Source organism: Halichoerus grypus, chromosome 9 (genome assembly GCF_964656455.1).
Source record: "Halichoerus grypus chromosome 9, mHalGry1.hap1.1, whole genome shotgun sequence".
NCBI classification, from domain to species: domain Eukaryota; kingdom Metazoa; phylum Chordata; class Mammalia; order Carnivora; family Phocidae; genus Halichoerus; species Halichoerus grypus.
The window spans coordinates 3,285,631-3,292,274 of record NC_135720.1 but is presented as its reverse complement, the minus strand read 5'-3'; the positions used below and the strand labels follow the sequence as shown (position 1 = coordinate 3,292,274).

The following is a 6,644-nucleotide window of genomic DNA, read 5'->3' as shown; positions in this document are numbered from 1 at the left end:
GGAAAAGATGAGGCCGGCAGGTGGAGAGCCGCACTACTGACCGGCCAGACTCGGCCCCTTGTGTCCCCAGCGCTCCTGTGAATTCTCCTCCCCCTGGTCTGGCTGACAAGTCCCTGCCACGCAACCCATCCCTCAGCTGCCCTGGTTTTCCCCCGTCCTCGCCCTGTTCTCGGAATCTTACAGGTATTTACTGACCAATTCTTCGACGGGAAGTAAAATTAGTATCTCCCCTGGCTTTCCTGTCCTCTTCTCTTCCCGACGTAACTCTACGCTCACCCTTGCACATACTTCGGAGGACACTCACACCAAACCTTCATTCCTTTAAACACCCTGGCTTTGATCAGCCTCTCTTCTTCCTGCTCCAGTCCTTCAAATAAAGTACGCGCCGCGATGCACTCACACTCATTCCCTCCTAGAGCATGAATGTGAACAACGCTGATGAGGTTCTGAAGGGTTCAGAGCAGCAAACCAGCCTCCCTCCCCCTCATCTCAAACCAGGACAAACGTGCCTCCTGCTTACGGCTCCTTCTGCTCACGTGTGGGCCCCAGAAACCGGACTTGGACGGTGGTTTCCAGCAGCTCCCCCCCACCCGAATCTTGTTTGTACATCCTCACCTGGCTTTGTCAGGAAAGGTGGGGGTCCGTGAAAGCTTACCGGAGTCACATTTTCTCATTACAATTTCAGACACACACTTCTATGGAAAGCAAAATCCATTAAGGCAGAACAAAAATTACACTAACGGTCATGAAATTCACCTCTTAGGACAGGTGTTATTTTTAATGCACTATTCTTGTTTATTAATGGAAACCATTTCTATGTAGGCGGGATGACTGTGAAGACGGGCTCCATCACTAGTTCAGTGTACTGGTGAGCGGAACGGTGCCACGTGGACGGGGGTCTCCGGTGGAGTGCCACAGACCTTCAGCGCCGGCTTAGAAACAAATCTGGAAAGCAAATGGTCTGCTTGTCACACTCATTCAAGATGGAGAGTTCTCATGGATAGTAAATGTGTAGGTTAGATTAAAACCCAAGTAAAACAAAAAGTAAAAACCTCAGCAGTCTGAAATATTAGTCTACATTCCAAACATGAAACTTAATAAGTATCACATCAAGTCTTGCATTTGAATTCTGCATCAGAAAAGCACCATTGAACAGCAGGTTATTTCAGAAGTTTAGGATTCAGAAACCCTAAACTTCCAAGGGAATGTGTGGCATAATTCACTGACCAAAACCCCAAGTGAGGGGCGCCTGGGTGGCTCAGTCAGTTAAGCGTCTGCCTTCAGCTCAGGTGTGGTCCCAGGGTCCTGGGATCCAGCCCCACGTTCACTGGGCTCCCTGCTCATGGGGGAGCCTGTTTCTCTCTCTCCCTCAGCCCCCCGCCCCTTGTTCATGCTCTCTCTCTCAAAATAAATAAATAAAATCTTAAAAAAATACCCAAGTGCATGTGCTCTTCAGTTACATTAAAAGAGGTTCTATAAGTAAATAAAATCTTTAAAAAGGGGGGGGCGCTTGGGTGGCTCAGTCAGTTAAGCGTCCGACTCTTGGTTTCAGCCCAGGTCATGATCTCAGGGTCCTGGGATCGAGCCCTGCATCAGGCTCTGTGCTCAGTGGGGAGTCTGCTTGAGACTCTGTCTCTCCCTCTGTCTCTGCTCTTCCCCCTTCCTCTCTCTTTCTCAAACAAATAATAAAATCTTTAGAAGAAGTTCTAGAAGAAAGGGAGATGTTAATCCTGACGTGACCGTGCCACCCAGAACTGCAGAAGGATCTGCAGGCACTTTTAGAAGGACTTCAGCAAACTTGTGTAAATCCAGCTGTGAGCCACCAGAATCCTGGAGGGAGGGTGGTGAATAACAAAATCATTGTTTATTGGGAAGACTGCAGTTATTGGTGATGTTCAGCTTCAAGAAGAAAACAGGAAACATAATAGCTGACCTCAAATATTTAAAGATGTTGATGCAGTTAAAAGGAATAGATTTTTATCTCCAATGTCAATGCAATGCAATCTGATACAAATACCCCAGGTTATTAGTTTCCTGGAAAATGCTGCCAAGTTGGCACCTCAACCTCTGATACGCATGAGTCCTGGGAATGTCTGACACATGGAGGTATTCTTGCCTTCTAATTGCATTATTAAATACAATTAACATTTAAAAATATCATTAAGTCGGGGCTCCTGGGTGGCTCCATTGTTAAGCGTCTGCCTTCGTCTCAGGTCATGACCCCAGGGTCCTGGGATCAAGTCCCACATCGGCTCCCTGCTCCGCAGGAAGCCTGCTTCTCCCTCTCCCACTCCCCCTGCTTGTGTTTCCTCTTTCTCTGTGTCTCTCTGTCAAATAAATAAATAAAATCTTTAAAAAATATATCATTAAGTCAGAGATTGACACAGGATATCGACAGTCTGCATTTTTCTTCATGCTACCACGTTTCCCAATGTCTCAGGATCTGCCTGGATTATAACAGATGACTATAGGAGGAGTATTTCTAACCTGGCATTGGTGGCATTTGGTGTCTACACCTGTGGGGCTGCCATCAATGGAAATGATCAGTATTTCCATCACCCAGATGTCACAGTGCTACATGGCCTCATCCCCTGCAACCAGGCAACCATGGACGTGCTTTAGACCATCATCGGTTAGATTTCCCTTCTAGAATATTATCCAAATGAAATCATTCACAAGCAGTCTCCTGTCTGGCTTTCGGTCAGGGTGAGTTTTTCTTTAAGATTCTTCAGTTTTGCATGTGTCTGTAGCTTTTTATTACTGTAGCTTTCCATTGTATGGAAACCACTATTTTATATCCATTCACCTGTTGATTAACATTTGGGGCTTTTTCCCTAGGTTTTGGCTATTTTAGGCAAAACTGCCATGAACAATCCTGTAAAGTCTGTGTGTGGAGAAGGTTGGCATTTCTTTTAATTAAATACCTATGAATCACGGACAGCAATTTCTTAAAGTTTCTGTTTGGGAGATCAAGTATAAACGTTGAGTTGATCACAATCTTAAATTCTTGGCACAATATCATCACTACCTATGCAAAGCCCTTTTCGTGTTTCGTTTATTTACTTACTAATGAACTTGTTTATTTTTTCCTTTCCTCTCCATTCCCCATACCCCTTCCCTTCAAGTCCTTGGAAGAGTCTGAAGCAGTTCCCACATCGTATCATGGCACAGACAGGAAAACCATCCAACCAGGGATGTCCTAATAAGAAAGAGCGCTTCAACGAGTTCTGGCAAATCAACAAAGCGATGGGAAATTTATTAGTGATTTGTCAAGAAACTAATACTCTGCATCACAATCTGCCACCTGAAAAGCAGTTGAACAAGGGGCATAGTTCAGTGACAGATGAAAGGGAAGTATGTGTCTCATTTCCGGATTTATGTATGAATTTATATCAGTTGTAAATATTTTTAACAAGTCCCATAGTATTCTTTTGCTTATAATGTCTTCTCATGAAACGAGAATCATTTGAGATGTGTGTGTGTGTGCACGCACGTGTGCACATATTTTAATTTACATGTTTGACACCGGGCTGTAACTCCTAGTTTGTTTCTTTTCTTATTCACTGAGCGTGACGTTTTTAAGCTCTATTCATTTTGCTTCTAACTACTGCCTTCTACACCAGGGCTATGTCTACCACATTCATCCATCACTGTCTCCAAATTCCAAATTCCTCCCACAAAAATACACCACAGTGAACATCCTCATATGTGTCCTATGCTGAGCCCATGTGAGAATGTAACAAACATATATTAATTTGACTAATATTGCCAGGTCGCTCTTCAGAATGGCTGCACCTGTCTACATATGGGTTTCCTATATTCCTGTTCCACCAAACTTGACACTATTCATCATATCTTTAGTTTTGCCAATCTACTAGGTTTCGCTGTGAGGGATATCACACAGTTTCCCACATGGCATTCCCGTGCATTGATGATTAACTCCTCTATACTGTAGAGTTTCTCACAACTGGATTGAATAGTAGTTGGGTTCTATTTTCCAGTTAGTATTGTCATTGCTGAGAGATGCTAACATTTCATAAGTTCTTGTCTCTGAAAACGGTGGTGGATTCTCTTACCAGTTCTAACAGTTGGATTTGGCGGGGGGGAGTGGGTAGATGATTATGTCATCTGTAAGTAACAACAGTTCTTATGTCCTTCCAATCCTTACTCCTTTTTCTTTCTTTCTAGCAATGCTCAGCAGTTTAAATACAAATGTTGAATAACATCAGTGATGATATGATGCGCATCTTCACCTTGCTCACAATTGTAGAGGAAATATCAGAATGTCCTGAGTAAGGGTGGAGTATGCTCTAACTGTCGGAGGATATAACTGTCACAAGTTGAAGAAATTCCTTTCTGTTTCTAATTTGTTAGTGATTTTCCCCATATGTGTTGAATTTACCAAGAATGTTTTCTGCATCGATTCAGGTACTCATGCATCGTATACTTGAGTCTTAGTTAATGTGAAGAATTCCAGTGATGTGTTTCCTGTGGCAAACCACCTCGCATTCATGAATAAGTCTTATTTATCACATCTTTTTTTAAAACATACTATTGGATTTTCTGAACCATATCTCACTTAAAGTATTTACACCTCTGTTCAAAATAAACGATGCCTATAATTGTCTTCTCTTGAACTGTCCTTATCTACCTATAAAATGAAAAGCACAATTTTTTATATGAAGGGGGGAATAACTTATTATAAAGTAGAAATGAATTATTTCCTGCAAGTTGAATAGAACTAACCAATACAACCACCTGGGCCTTAGAGTCTTGGTGAGGAAAAAGATGTTCTTTAAATGTTATATTTATATCAGTGTATTGGGGGCCAGTTAAAAGTATGGTGAAAACAATCTCAAAGGCTCTGGTTAAGGGAGCCATGAAGCCCTTTCTTCGGGATAACTGCCTGCAGAGAGCTGTTTCTCTTCCTCCCACACACCGCCCTCTTCCTCACATGCCCTGTGAGACTCACACAGACTGTGGGGCTGGAGCAAACTGATCAAGTTTAGGCACCTGGCATCACTGCCTCCCTCCTGGCCAGAAGCCCTAGTGAAATCTACCTACCTTGTCGCGCTCTAAATAGTTGCCTTTTCGCCCCCACTCGAACCCCAAATTGCTTTAGCACCCTAAGCTTCAGCTGTTAGAAATAACCAATTGAAACAATAGATGTGAATCCATCATTGCCATGATCCGAAGGAAAACCCCAACAAGTTTTGTTCGGTTCCACCCTGGCCAGGGGACAGAACTTACCTTCTGGCTTCCGTATCCTCATGTGCTATAGGAGAGCCCAGGATCCGTTCAGGGTCTTGCTTACATGTATCCCCCTCCTTTGGAGGGCAGTGCACACTCAGGGGCAGCTGAGCCACTCTCTGGTCCTTGGGAAGAGAACATTCCCCAAATTAAGAACACCACTCCTTTTAAATATTTGTCTCTCTACGAATAACTTTTCAGCCCTCTGTCTCCCCCCACCCCATATCAGAATTGTTTCATCTTTGTTACGGGATGCTTGTGTCCTCTCCAAATTCCTATGTTGGAATCCTAATTCCAAGCTAATGGAATCAGGAGGTGGGGCCCTCTGCGGGCGCTAAGCTCATGAGAGGGGTTCGCTCACGAATGGGATTAGTGCCCTCGTAAAAGAGACCCCAGAGAGCTTCCTCCCCGCTTCCAGCCATGTGAGGACGCAGAGAGAAGTCGGCGGCCTGCGTCCCAGAAGAGGTCTCTCAGCAGAACTAGACCATACTGGCACCCTGATCTCAGAGAAAAAAATGTCCATCGTTTATAAGCCACGAGTCTGGGCTACTTGTCATAGCAGCCCGAGCAGACCACGACCGTTTTTGAGACAAAACCTTTGGCTCTGGGATCATGCCTCTAAACATGTGTGCGTGACATTTGCGTTAGAGGTCCCTTGGGACTTTGTTTCTGGTTGGTGCGTCTCTACCCAGAATTATCTTTGGGTAAAAAAAGAAATAAGAAGAACAAGGAGACAAAATTAAGATAGGAGAAGGAAGCTTAAAATTCTTGATGCAAATGAGTTTGAGGCTGTTGGCCTAAACCAACTATTTCCAAAGACGTGGAAAATACTTTTGTACGAAATGGATGGAAAACTGCCCGCAATGCTTGAGGAACTTTAAAAATTAGGGGAAAAAATCCATGTAAACCAGCTTCTTATTTTCAAAATGGACAAAGAAGAAGGTAGATTTATGAATTACTTGATGCCAGGCCATTCTTTCCTGTGTTATTACTGCATCTATTCTTCCACACTTGGAGTGGAGCAAGCAGCCACATCTTGCTGATTTCATTTCTGTCTTGGATGGGATCGTGTGGGATGGAAGTTCTCAAAGTGCCTACCACCCCTCCGTTTTCTTAAGGATGTTCGAAGCAGCTACAGATATTTCAGCTGACACACAGATCACCACCCATAGCAAACTTTTAACTCCTTCAGAATCAAGAGTGCTAAATGTATGTGCCTAGAAGTTCCTGTTCATCTAAAGCCTGAGGATACTTCGCTAGTAATTAGCTAATCAGAAATCAACACTGCAGAGTCGGCTGTAGCAAGATTTTGAGGAATTATTACATAAATCTGCCACAGAAATTTCTTTAATTAACAAATTTTCCTTGGTGAAATAAATGGTTTTCAAAAAATT

At 43.4% G+C, this 6,644-nt stretch overlaps 1 long non-coding RNA gene across 1 annotated transcript; it reads right to left on the bottom strand.

The window, feature by feature from the left end:
• Positions 1-627: 627 nt before the first annotated feature.
• Positions 628-5,817, bottom strand: LOC144378944 (uncharacterized). The gene is made up of 3 exons (XR_013440883.1): positions 5,612-5,817; positions 5,251-5,375; positions 628-945 (listed from the first exon to the last, which is right to left on the bottom strand). It is a non-coding gene; the product is annotated as an uncharacterized LOC144378944 (long non-coding RNA).
• Positions 5,818-6,644: the final 827 nt, after the last annotated feature.